The sequence below is a fragment of the Lampetra fluviatilis genome, chromosome 4, assembly GCF_964198595.1.
Source record: "Lampetra fluviatilis chromosome 4, kcLamFluv1.1, whole genome shotgun sequence".
Classification (NCBI taxonomy): Eukaryota; Metazoa; Chordata; class Hyperoartia; order Petromyzontiformes; family Petromyzontidae; genus Lampetra; species Lampetra fluviatilis.
The window spans coordinates 26,105,562-26,120,486 of NC_136278.1; positions in this window are offsets into that span (position 1 = coordinate 26,105,562).

A 14,925-nucleotide genomic window follows, 5' to 3' on the forward strand; every position below is an offset into this window, starting at 1 on the left:
ATTTTGATGTGACGTCACATTTCTCACCCCCCCCCTCGTCACACATCGTCAATGTCTGACCCCCCCCCCCAGGTGCGTGACGTCATTTATGGAAGGCCCCATTATGATCATCACTTATGCGTTCGGTCACGACGATGCTCGCATCTATTTCCAATGTTGTCGAGGCCTTTAGCTGAGAACTCTACTACGCACAGCAGCGCAATGGTTATTGCCATTGTGTTAGAATTCCACCAAACAGATGACGGAAACGCTGCGTTGGCGGATGCGTGCAAAGTTTCGCCGCTCGTACGAATTGACCACTTTATTGGGGGGGGGGAAGGGGAGGGAGCGGTGGCGCGATGGTTAGCACACTGTGTTATGAACCAAGTGACATCAGTTTGATTGCCGGCTTAGCATCGGTTGATAATTGTATTTAAACTCGTCCGCCGCGCACCCATCTCAACCCTTCATCAACTAAGCACCATTAAGTACAAATCCCAATGTTCGACATGGCATCGGGCGATCTTCATCCTGCATTGACTAAAGTTGTAAATTACGTATTATTTATACAGTATATGGACGTCTGTGTATGTACGTTTTCACACTATTTTACATGGAGTAGTTTGGTAAACAAAGAGTATGGATCCTTGCAGTCACGAAAACTTCAAATTTAAAATTAGTATGGTAAACTTCAAGCAGTCAGCGCTGTAGCAGACAACATGCGATTCTAAATGAAAATGGTTTGTGTTCACCTTACAAATGTCGCAATCTTAAAATGGAAGATCGACATGAACTCGATCGCTGTCTCTAATTGCATTCACGAACCAAAATTAGTTACGAGTAAATAGCTATATATTTATGCATCGTGTGCTTTATAGTGTTGTAAAAAAAACTATGTAGATACAAACACGTTCAGTCCTCGACTTACGAACTAGTTAGATTCCTGAGATCCGTTCGTAAGTCGATTTGTTCGTATCTCGAAACTCGATATTAATTGTATGTAGGTCAGTGCTGTGAAATGTGTTATGGTTAAAAAAAAGGGATGCATTGTCAACATGATAACTAAGAAATATTGTACATTTGCATATAATACTGTTATAATACTGTCTAGTGAGTAAAACATACAATAAAGCAACAGGAAAATATGTTTTACTTTCACTAACCTTAAGTCAAACGGTTCACTGTCATTGTGCATTAAGCGGGATGCTCATCCCGCGGAGGATCACTGCGCCAAACAAAATAGTCCCGTGATTTTGTTCATGAGTACGACCCAATTTTCGCAAGTCGAATGTTTACAAATAATGAAACTTCGATTTAAAGCTTTCGTGACTGCAGGGATTCATCTTCTTGGTTCTTTCGGAAAGAACCAAGAAGAAGAAATTTTTTTTAACATTATGGCAGTACATTCATAAAGTGTGGATGTTCAAATTTCGGGGACTGCCTTATTGTATGCTGCTATCTGCCCCGGTGGCTCTGGTAGAGCGAGTAGCGTCCGGTTGGTAGGTTGCAAGTTCAAATCTTGACTCAAACCATCGTCCCTCTGGGGTCATAACATGATTACCACGCTGTGGAAAGTCACCAGTTGCCCTCTGGATAGAGTCAACCCTGTCATAATAATGTGGAATTTCTACCTTTGGCTCCGGGGTGTAAAGATGAGATGACCGGTGCCTCAATGCTTATTTGAGCAATAACTCACTCTGACTGTTTCAACTCCAGTTGGTTCTAAATAATTGTGTATTTGAGGGACATTAACTGAAATGAGTGTCTGCACCGTGGGTGTAGAAAGAGGATGCCATCTGGATGTGACCGTTTCTCTGTAAGACGCACAGACTCTGATGAGCGAATCAAACCCCGTTGAACTTGACGGAGTGGCAGCCAAAAGAGAAAACGCACCCAAGGGTCCAATCAGTGCGGAGATGAAGCAGGGAGAGCAGTTGCATAGGAGGAGTGAGATTGAGTGTCGCATCGCTAGGATGGCGAGGGATTGCAACTTAATAGGGAAGCCTTCATCCAGCAGTGGGTAGACTATGGCTGCTGCTGCTGCTAATGACGATGATGGCAACGCTATGAAGATGACTGTTATCTCCGTATTTGTCAGCATACCATTCCTTTTCGTCACGTGCCTGTATCTGCGATTCAGCTGTTTTGAACAATTACTCCAAATTGTGTTCATTGCCCCTCCCCCCCCCCCCATTAAAAAGACACTAACAGGCTCTTGCTTGAAAATCTAGAGGGAATGAGTGACAGCTGAAATGTTAAAATGTTCAAATAAGTGTCACCTGCACTGTCAAGTGGCAAAGCCCCTTCACTGCCTAAAGCCCCGCTCTCAGGACAATCTCAAAGGGAGATAAATGTCCAAGTACAGTGAGGTCCCTGAACATCAATTGGCCATTGCTGCCCTCCCTTCATCCTGAAGAAGTTAAGTGATGTCTTGACCACTAATGACAAAGTGCAATCTCCCCTTTGTCTCTCGAATGTCAATGAAACACACCTGGCACCTGATAGCATATTCACAACAGATGTGCTGCAATTAGCGAGAGTGCACCCAAAATGTAGAGATTTGTCAATAGGGCGCTGGATAGAAATTATACTCTTTTTCCCTTACCCGTTCTGCCCCCTCTTCCCACGCTATCTTTCAGAATTCACCATATCCCCAGCCAGGTCTGCCTTTGGACCAAAGCCTGACTTGCAATGACTTTGTGGGAGAGTATTACCCAGCACGTACTGTAAAGAGTAATTGCCATGGAGTTGCCAGAGTCGTTACATTATTCAAGAAATTATAACGCGAGGTCCTAAATTGCACCGTGCTTTACTCAACGCCGCAACCTTCTTTCTCTATGGTACAGCAAGTACTATAATTGTCATTAAGGGATGTTGACGAGCTCTGTTGTTGTCGAGATTATCGATATTAAGGCGCAATGTTTCACTCTTTGGGGAATTGAGCAAAAACAAAGAATCACAGAAGGCCCCACAAATAGCAGCACAGAGAAAGTTAGTGTTCATCTTCTTGGTTCTTTCGGTAAAGTCACGTAGAAGGGAAGTAATAAAATAATAAAAAGTAAAACATAATACAATAATTCTCACGACGTGGCCGAAACGTCGTGAGAATTATTTTATTATGCTTCATTTTATTATTTTATTACTTCCCTTCTACGTGACTTTACCGAAAGAACAAAGAAGATGAATCCCTGCAGTCACCAAAGCTTTAAATCGAAATTTAAAGTTAGTGTTATTGGGTGGGTGATATAGAGGATGAGGAGGAGTAGTAGTAGTAGCAGCTTCCACATCTGAGTTCGTAAACGAACGACGTTTTTTTTTTCTTCCGTTTTACGAAATTTGTGCTCGTTACAAACTATCAAACTATCAGGCGGAAAAAAAAATCAAGCAGTGGAACTGCTGAACCAGCTGGATTTCTTTTTTCTGCCTGAGGACGACCGCTTGTGTTGCGATCGAAACGTCGTGATATATTATTTTTTGTTTTATTTTTATACCTACGTGACTTTACCGAAATAACCAAAAAAGTATGGATTCCTGCAGTCACGAAAGCTTCAAATCAAGATTATCTCTGACGTATCGACAACACGTTTTTTCCCCCACACATTACAATGCTTGCGGTCGCATTGAACGTAGGCGTTTGTGGTGGCGAATAATCTACTTCCAAATTGAAAACTACGGTGTGCCGTAGACACGATGATGGATTGAATGTGATTTGTGGCACGATCCTTTGTGGAGAAAGTTCCACAATGATGGCCAAAAACAAAACAAATATCCTTAAGTAGCCACATGTGGGCCCTGCGATGACTCCAAGCTGACGGCTCCCGCGGGCATAACAAGGGATGAAGAATGAGTGAGCGAACACAGTGGAAGTTTGTATCCTTACATTTCAGCCATGGTAGGTCAAGAGGTTTTGAAAATGAGATGCAAAGTCATACCGCGCCAGCGTGATGTTATCACAGTGTTAACATTTAACACAATACGATTTACCAACTTGTACTCGTAAGTGAAGTGGGCAGGAGTCACGGTTTAAATAACCAAAGTAAACTGTCACACAAAAAATTGTGGACTGTCACTTTAAACAGAAACTGAGTGTTTGTCAATGAAGTCGCATTTAACACTAGTGAATTGATTTTGTTTATATATACAGAACCCTTTACTTATCCATGAAAGCCTCACCGAGTCTCCAGACTCGAAATGCAAAGTACACATTTTTCAAGACGGCTATGCAATGGCACATTTGGTCAGTTACATTTTCATGCAGTGTTTTTTTAATGTGTGGTATCCAAGGGGGGGGGGACCCCCCATGCGTATGAGGGGGAAACGTTACGAGGTTAATGGAGATGGACTCACAAGTCCACTTACGTCCCAGTGGTGCTGTGGTGTTAAATAAATCGACTTTGTCCACCAGAATCTCGCCTCCAAAGTGCTGGATCGGCATCACCATACCCCCCCCCCAGCCTTTTGCTCTATCACAAAAAGTATGCAGTCCCATTTTGACTTTAAAATATAAAAAAATAAAATTGTGCTTCAGTGAGTACACTTCTGCCTGAAACTTTAGACCATTGCCATATTAATAGATTTTTTGTGCCTTATTTTGAGATTAAAAGCGTATGTATTGAGATGCATTTAGTGATGATTACAATAACAATATGTTTACAATTAATAGAGTTTTACTGATCTTTTAAATTTTTTTAGCAATTTGAGCAAAAAAGCCCTGACAAATTCCAATTAATTAGTTCCAGTGTAATAATTAATTACACCAACCCCCCCCCCTCCACCCCTCCCCAGCCAGCGTAATATAATTGACATTGCATAGTAAAACTTTCTCGGGCCATCACCAAAATTAATCTAGCTTGAATAAGATGACGCACACCCGAAATACGCGTAAGCGCTGCAATGAAAGATTTGCAATTTCCGCGGCATCTATTCGCCTTCACACGCACACGTGTCCTTAGAGCAACCCAGCACCATCAGTATTTTTATGACTCTTTTTCTTTCCCCCGCCACATTAGTGTCGTGCGCGTTGTGCCGCCGTTTTGGCGCCGCGTCATTAAATTCAAATATATCGTCACGTTGACAGAGGAGCCTGCGATTTCAGCAGCATCCAGAATATGAGAGGCATCTCGTCTCTTTCGAGGTTTCCCCCCCCCCGCTCCACCTCCACCGCTGACGTTGTCGGTTGCCCTATCGAGATTTCACGATTCATTTAGAGCTTCAACGAAATGCCCGCAAAATGTTTAAGAGTTGTCCCTCTTCCTCTGCAAAAAACGAATGTCGATTTGGGCGACACGCAATGCGGACGGCACGACGCAAGAGCGAGGCTGCCAGTCACACACCGTGACAGATGCGTCTTTCTCCGCGCAAAGCAGATCGCTACGAGAACAAATCAAATTCCGCACATGTACTATATATTGCTGATATGCGCCATGCGTCCCATTAGATCACAGAAATTAAATCACGTACCTTCGATTTTGTTGAGCCTGCAGACGTGGCTATACGGTTCTACGCATTCTTGTTATTATTTTGTGCGCGTGTTATATATATATATTTTTTTTAAAGCACCAATGGCAAATCTAAATGCGATTTTTACAAGTATCTCTATAGACACCCAATGCCCCCCCCCTCTCCCCCTGGTCGCGTTAACCCATTAAAGTCGATTGAAGACAAACGCGTCGCGTGCTTTCGAGGTGACCGGGTGGCATTTGACACGTGCCCCCTTACGAGTGTGATGAAGCACGCTAAACTTGGCCACATAGTCTGCATTGTGTCCATGGCCATGCCTTATGCGTGCGTGCCAAATATATGCCCGTGGCATTGTGCGGTCCTTGGCATTAGGTTTCATCCTTTGGAGGTGGCGCGCGTGTTATATTTGTTGTGTCGAGTGTGCATTTATAGCTATACACACGTGCACGAAGCGTGACACTCACGCATAGCACCGGTGACCTAAGACAATAGTCTAGACTTGAACAAAAGATGATGATATGTAAGTCTTAAACCGCTGTTTTATCTCTGTATTTATATCGCCCATACATAATATACTATATTTACCTAGCATTGGATTGCATCACAGCACCATTGTCGTCTTGGATGAAAGCGACGTTACTTATTGTTTACATGTCAGGTCTTTGTTGTCTCTTTGTAAGTGTGTTGAGATTGGTAGCGTAGTGGTTGTTGGGCTGCTCCATACAAACCCTGTTGTTTTTTCCCCGAGTTCAATCCCCGGCCACGACTAAATCGGTGGTGATTATAATCTGTGCCAGCCCTGGGCCTCCCCCAGATTAACAGAGCCTGAAAGGAGTGCCTGGTGTGGCCATATAAACATCAGCACTGGAGAAACAAAGAAAGGTGGCCAGGCATTGTGCTGGCAACACCACCCCTGATGTGCCATGCAATTCATCATATGCGCTCACGAACAACACTGGCCCAAATGGCTTGTGTAGGCGTTATGGGGGGATCGTTGTGTTTTGGTATGTCTACATTTTAAATAAATATACATGGATAACTCTACCAAAGTAGTCAGATCAATACGCAACAAATTCCAGTGACTTTGGGATGAACCCTAGGCATGCACAACGGCATCTGTATCTCGAGGATGTATTCAGTGTCAAGAAAACACTTAGGTTTGGTACGTGACCATCGGCGCTTGAGAGAGAGGAGGAGTGGTCAGGCATGCTACTGCTCACACCACCCTTGCGAGAGACGTATCGGTTTGAATAGGTACTCGCTGCCGGCTATGGTTCCAACCGTATATAATATGAAGGGTTGGTTGCACACGTAGAACGCGGTGATCAATGGCACAATGTCCCTGCACGCTATGCTGGAAACTCGGGGACCCCCACCCCCTTGGAAACCCACGAACCCCCACCTACTTCCTTCATCAGCCCACACTGACGAACATGGTGAAGTATGGTCAAACTACAACCATGACCCGCACAGTGTGGAGGGCTTTCATCCGGCAGTAGATTGACAAATGGGAGTGTATATTATTATTATTAGGGGTGCCACCTGTCCTGGTTTTCCCAGGATTGTGCTGTTTTTGAGATAACTGCTGTCCTGGGAAATCTCAAAGTCTTCCCAGGACATGAAAAGCCCCATTGTATTTGTCAGTTGCATTATAATAATACTGATAAACCACTGAAGATAATGTATTTACATGTCTTCCTCTTTTCTTCCAGTATTGTAAGATATTCTTCTTCCCATAACATTGCCCACTTTTGTGTTCCACAGAAGTTGAACCCTCATTATTGCTATTATTGTACAATGTATGAATTTACCTACAGAATGTTATATTGAGAAACTTGCGTAAAAATGATTTCGATTATTTTGTTGCGATAAAAAGCCACGGTCATTTGTATCTAGGTCCCTTCCGAAAACAAATAAGCTTACAGTTCAGTGACCTTTACCTATTAAGATAAAACATAGTTTAGTTTTATTAGTAACTTTTGTTTTAATTATTCGTTTACTTTTCCTATAAAATGCACTCCTATCGCATTTTTATACTTTTTTTTGTTGTAATGTTCTGACCGGCCCCGACTGGACATCTGTGAAAAAGAGCTTTATAGATTACCAGATTCCTCCAGCATAAATACATATTCTGATTCTGCTGTATGCATGTCCCTGCTGGTGTATTGCGAGTTTATGTACATCAATGGGATATGCTCTCTTACGTATTTTATATGACAGAACAAGTTAAGAATCGAGCGGATGCATTAAGCCATAAAGGGCACCAGTGGGAATGAGGTGAAATCGATAGAAGGTGCATCAGGCTGTATGGTGGACCCGGCGCTCTCTCTCTCGCTCTCTGCTATGAACGACGCTGTCATCTCTGGCTCCTCGTACTCAATGTTGGTATCGCCGCCACTATATGAAAAGTCTTTGAAACGATCATGAAGTACATCTACCTGCCCCCCCATTCCCCGCAATAATGTTTTAAGGACATGCAAATATATATATATTTTTTAATATTACTTCGGCCACTTGATGGTGAAATTTGGGTCTGACGACAACAACACTGATGGATGATAATTGCGATGTTGATTGTTATGATGATGGATGCTGGATAATGGTGAAGTTGTATCATGCTGTGAGTGTCAACCAGGGACACTGAAGCAATGCGCACAGTGGATTCTGTTCAGTCGCGAGAAGTATCCCCACTTATGTGACGCACCCCCCTTCTATACTACGTCCCACACACTATCTGTGCTCTTTTGTTACATCCATCACTTTACTATAGTTGCATGATAGCACTGGCTTCCGTCTCCTGCAAACGTAATTTGTGTAAACAGCAGACAAACGGTATGACAGAAGAAAAAAAAACCTCCTTCTTTGAAAAGCTGCACTCTATAATGAATTCCTCACACCTGTACATATACTTCATTGTCCATTATGCTATGGCACAGGTGCAGCCCATTAATAATAGAATGTGCCATTTCTCACCGCCGTGTTGCCTTAACCCACCCACCCTACCCCTCAACAGATGTTCCACTTCACCACCTCTTTCTTCCAAGTCCCACGTGACAAGATTAGCATCAGAGTGACCCGTCTGCCAACTGGCTTCTTGGCACCCCCCGGCATGAGTGCAACGTGTCAGGTAGGTGTTGCATTAAATTTTATGTCGTTAGAGTAAAATGCTGATTGGTTAAGCCGGATGATTTAGAGGTCAATAACGTGTTACATAAAATAGATGCCTTCATATAAAATAGAAAAACCCACAATTGTTGCGCTCATAAAATATTCACACCGGCAAACTCACCGATTTCATTGCAGTTGGATCAAAACATGTCTCTACGTGTTTTCTTTTCGGAATTACAGCTTTGTCATGGGACACACGATCTTGGAGCTGGTAATGCTCGAAAGACTTAAGAAATTTGAGAGAACGATGTTCAGATCATTAAAGCAGATCAGTGATGACTCGTTTGATGGGTGAATGACCAACATTATTTATTTTAGGCATGCACCTTAAATCATGAAAGTAATACACGATAGGTATGGAATGTCTCCCCCACACTGTGGTGGTAATAGGGGGTAGCCCGACCATTATTGGTACTGGTCAGTGCAGGTTGGTGATGAGGGGGGGCACAGGACCAGTCCAGATATCACTCGCTACTGATGTCAGCCATGGCTGGGAATCGAATTTGAGTTGCCAGGTTCATAGCGTAATATGACACTGCTCTATCTCCAAGCAATATCTCTCTCTATGTGCAATATTCAGTCTCAAAGACGTTTAATAAATAATACTAAGTACCACACTGTTAAACTGTTGTGATTTTTCTGTCATTGTTTATTACATCTAAGAAAAACACAATTGCCATCTACGCTTTGCCAGGCTTTGTGGCTCGCAAGGGTTTCACATTTAGAGGGATAGCTACGTTGGTAAATGTGTCACATTGGATAATTATCAGAGGTCTTGTTTTTGACTGGGTAGTTAAAATGAAGCTCTGGTTAATTCATAGACATTTGGTTACAGTTTTGCTGGAAATTCCCCTTCGTATTTCCCAGGAAAATGAGTGTCCACATTTGTTTATGGCATAAACATGATCACTGGAAAAATCAGTTTAGATTGAGTGGAGGAATTGAGCAGAGTATGTATGTGTCCGAAATACAATAAGGTACGATTAAAGTGAAACCAAAGAAAATATTGTAATAAAAAAGATAACAATGTGAATTCTAAGAAATAAACCAAGCAGATAATGCATACTCCATTTCTATGTTAAACAGTACTGTAGTGTGATATAAAATGAGATCATTCTTAGCTCATCGCTCAAGATATTATAATCTGAGGCACATTTTCATAACCGAAAGTGAGTGCAGATCGATCTCAGATCTAGCTCTGTGCATACCTTTGCACGTTCGTTTCCAAAAATGCGATCAAAGGGATATATTTCGATTTAAAGCTTTCGTGACTGCAGGTATTCATCTTCATGGTTCTTCGGTAAAGTCACGTAGAAGGGAAATAATAAAGTAATAAAAATAAAACAATAAAATAATTCTCACGATGTTTCGGCCACAACGCAAACAGCGTTGTGGCTGAAACGTCGTGAGAATTATTTTATGGCAGACGCTGTCTTTTTTATTATGGCAGACGCTGTCTTTCCGACAGACCTGTTCTTCACCTGAGGACGGCTGCTTGCGTTGTGGCCGAAACGTCGTGAGAATTATTTTATTATGTTTTATTTTTATTATTTTATTATTTCCCTTCTACGTGACTTTACCGAAAAAACCAAGAAGACAAAGGGATATAGTGAGGTGAGAACTAAACGCAACGTTTTTAATCAGTGGTGAATTTTTTTTTTACAATGATCCATCATCCTGTCTGATAGTTTTACTGATTATGTAATTTTCATTGTGAACAAGAATTCTGAAAGGTACAGTTATATTTGTCAATAATATCCAAATGAGCACCAAGTTTTCTTAATTGTTTCAAAAAGAGTTGATGAATCAATTTCACATTTCAGAAACTGTGGTCATTTGAAAAAAAATCACCAGTAATAAAATAAAAATAAACCGTCATAATGAGCATCTGAATTACAACTTGCAAAGTATTGCATGCAAACAAAAATAAGACGTTAAGATAATTTTACCGAATATAATTATTTACGTACTATAATGAACAAATTAAATACATGTTGGCATATACTGGAAACACGATTAGATGTTTTTTTTTTAAAGCAATTCAGACTAAATTTGTATGCTGCAACACAAATTTCCATTAGACAAGTACAACCACATCATCTGCGAGGACAGTGCCCTCTTAAGGCATAATGATGTAACTTGTTAGGCATAGAAATGCGTGCCACATTTGCAATGGCTATCGTTACGCGCCACTCCATAACCGCTACGAAATAAGCTTACAACGCATTTGCAGAAGGCTAATTCACAAACGCGTTGCTGTTCGCACGATGCGAAGGCTTGTCGCCTATTCAGATTTCATTTCGACAAGGTTGCTTGTGCGTTAATTCGCGTAAGGGCTGCTCAAATTTTACCCTGACCTTTTTTTAAAGAGTTTACCCTGTGCGTTTCCGTCTTTGCATGAGCAATACATTATTTTTCATCACGTGCCAAACAAAAATGTGTCCCTATGCTTATATGAGTGTTGGCCAGACCCCCACCCCATATCACATGTATTGTTGTCCAAGACAACGGTGCAAACTCCACATTCTCGTGGCAGAAAGTGTTTTGCACAGGTACAATGCAAATGTGCAGCTCCGCAATTGTCAGCTCACACCACTGCTGGAGGAAGGGCGTCCAATCGATGGTTGGGCTCAGAGGGTATTTGGTCTACTCTTCCACAAACAATTGTCCCCCCACCACACTCGACCTGCCGATCGGCAGTGTTGTACCGATATATACAGTTGGGTGGATAGGCGCGGTAGGATTTCAGAAACGTGCCCATCGTTTCAACTCTCGCATTGAAAGAACAAACGGGTCGGTGACCTCTGGATTGAAAGTCCAGGATGCAAACAGCAGCTTCCCAGCATTTCGGTGTCCGAGAGCTCCAATTAGCAATTGTGGTGAGGATGGAAACTCATAATTGAACTCATTCCATGATTGTCAGCCTCCTGCTAGAATAATCCATGTGCCAGCCATCTGCCACATCGGAGCGCACAGTGCTCGAAATGCTACAGCACGTCTGAATCGGGATCGCGGTGGTTAGCATGCTGCCCTGTGGACCAGGCTATCCGAGTTCGATTCCCTGCCACGGCTAGCGCCAGGAGGGAGTGATGTTTGAACCGACATCGTGCGCTGGCCAGCGTGGAGAAGCAGAGTACAACAACACACAAGCCCAATGTGGCATGGTGAGCGGGCCTTCATCCAGCAGTGGACGAAGAAATTGCTGCATTTAATTATTATTCCGTATTATGCTTGAGAATGTATTGCAGACATACAGGAATTATTAATTATTCAAATTTGTAATGCGCAGTCCATCGTAGGATCCCAATGTGCATATGTACACGTTAAATGCACCTCCCATTAGCACGGTTGGCTCAGCACGGTGCGAAATCATTTCCACACACATGCATACGCAACCCAAACTATACTCCAAAGCTAATTTTGGAACAAAACAAGCACTCTCTCCGTATGCTGTTTTTTTTTACTTATCCTGTATAAATTTCGATTTAAAGCTTTCGTGACTGCAGGGATTAATATTCTTGGTTCTTTCGGTAAAGTCACGTAGAAGGGAAATAATAAAATAATAAAAATAAAACTATACAATTATTGGATAAACCCATACCAGGGTAAAAGTCCCAGGACACCACGCTTACGGAGTGTCTCCTGTTTCGGCAGTGAGCCTGCAGTGCAGCATTGCAGAGTTCCATTCTCTGGATCTAATGCAGCTGATGATGGCGTACAGTATCCTGTTTTTAACTCTCCAGTCCCTTGAGTTTATTTTGCGCGTACGTCACCTAAAAAAGCAAAAGCAAACGGTTATAACGAGAGCACCATAATCTAGCGCATGTAATTAAACACCGAAGCATGGGCACTCTGCAGCTGCCGTTTCACGTCTGAAATGATCACTTACATTTTCCAAAGCTGCAAATTACTGAAAGCAATGCCCTTAAGTCGGTTGCACCATTTGGCTATTGTTCTGAATTGTAATGGTTTGTCTGCACTCTATTGTGTGGGATTAAGATGTGCACATTGGGTTGGCTATTCCTGCGTGCTCTTTAGTTGTTAAATGTATTTCATTTGATTCCACGACTTTCTTTAAACGTATCGCGTATGAATTTCGATTTAAAGCTTTCGTGACTGCAAAGTCGCGTAGAAGGGAAATAATAAAATAATAAAAATAAAACATTATAATTATTAATTAATACAAATTTCACTTTTTAATGATAATGTTTTATTTTTATTATTTTATTATTTCCCTTCTACGTGACTTTAACGAAAGAACCAAGAAGATGTATCGTGTATGGTTATTCTTTACTTTTAACTTCATGAGCAAATTTAAATGTATTATTTAGTCGGTTCAATCTGTCAGTTTTAGAACAGACCCAAGATGCTCTCTCTAAAGGTGTGGCCCATGAACAGACGAAGTACATCCAGCAGAACTCTATTAATTAGAGGTTTGTTAGCCAACCGTGACCATATGGAGCAAAGTGCCAAGATTACAACAGCGGGGCTATGTCCTCTTCTTGGTTCTTTCGGTAAAGTCACGTAGAAGGGAAGTAGTAAAATAATAAAAATAAAACATAATAAAATAATTCTCACGACGTTTCGGCTACAACGCAAGCAGCCGTCTTCAGGTGAAGAATGAGACACTACCAAGCTAGGAGCTTATATATAAGCTGGGTTGGAGGTGGAAGAAGAAAAGCGCCTTAACAAAAAGAATGTGCGGGGCTATGGTTGTATCTGCTGCAGTCCCAGGACACGCCTTTCAAAATGTCAGTCTCTTTGTTACATCGCATGTTAATAAACTACCGGGGGGTGACGGGTTTCTTTTGAACAGTGTGGTTAATTCCGTGGAATGCGGTGTGTGTGGCAGAGCCCAGCAGTGAAACAAACAAGTTAACGAGGACAATTAATCCTGGCGGTGGATAGTATCCATCCTGCTTATACAGTGCTACCCCGGAGATCGAACTGAATTCGTTCCAGAAGGCCATTCGAACACCGATTTGTTCGAACACCGAATTAATTTTCCCCATAAGAATGAATGTAAATGACATTCATTGTTTCCAGACACAAGAAATCTGTCATTATAACGCATTTTTACACGAAGTTTACAGTAATTACATGCATAAAATCATACAAAAAAAAACAAGAAACACAATAAATAAATGGAAAAAATGAATAAATATATGGAATAAATGAAATAAATGAACATTGAACTTCACTTTACCTCTAGTAAGGAGAGTTGATGGCTTGAGTGGAAGGTGGAGAGGAGAAGGGGGTGGTAAAACCTTTGTCTGGGCAAGCGTCATGCACGCTGGCCATACTGGTCTCAGCCGTACAGGTTCTTTCAAGTCACGATTGCCCGTTCGACCTCCGAATTTCGTTTGGTTTCCGGGGCAAAAAATGTTCGTTTCAACTCTGTACACAAAATCCGTGATTTGATCCCATCTGTAAAGGATGTGATTCCTGACATGCAATACCCCGGTGTCTACAAACTAAGCTGTGTCTGCGGCAGTAGTTACATTGGGTAAACTAAGCGACATGTCTCGGACCGTGTTCGTGAACATAAGGCAGATCTGAAACACGGTAGGACCAATACCTCGGCCATGGCTGATCATTGTTTTAATGCGGTGGGCTCACACAAAATGTATTTCTCTAAGACGAAGGTACTTTGCAAACCCATTGGCAATCAACAAAGATTCGTTCATGAAGCCATCCACATATACAGACACAGACACAACTTCAATCGAGAAGATGGGTATAAGCTGAGTAATCATTGGAAGGACGTTATCAACCAGTTTAAGTCATAACTGGCTATGATGTTCCCATCCTACCACCTTCTGATGTTAGTTGTTATTTTGGGCTATCTGATCTTACATGAACAGGTAAAATTTCCCACACTAACACAGCCACCTCGCTCGCCGAGCTCATTGTTGCTGCTCTGCGAGCTCCCATTGACATGCTAATATCGATTTAAAGCTTTCGTGACTGCAGGGATTCATCTTCTTGGTTCTTTCGGTAAAGTCACGTAGAATGGAAATAATAAAACAAAAATTCTCACGACGTTTCGGCCACAACGCAAGCAGCCGTCCTCAGGTGGAGAACAGGTCTGTCGAAAAGACAGAGTCTGTCTTTTTTATTTTATTTTCATTATTTCCATTCTACGTGACTTTACCGAAAGAACCAAGAAGATGCTAATCTCTCACATTAACATAGCCACCTCCACACCCTCGTCGTGGATGTCGCCCTCCGATCTTACATTAACATGCTAATTTATCACATTAACATAACTAGCCCCGCCCACTTCGTTGATAACCCTTGGGCTACACCCATTTTAAA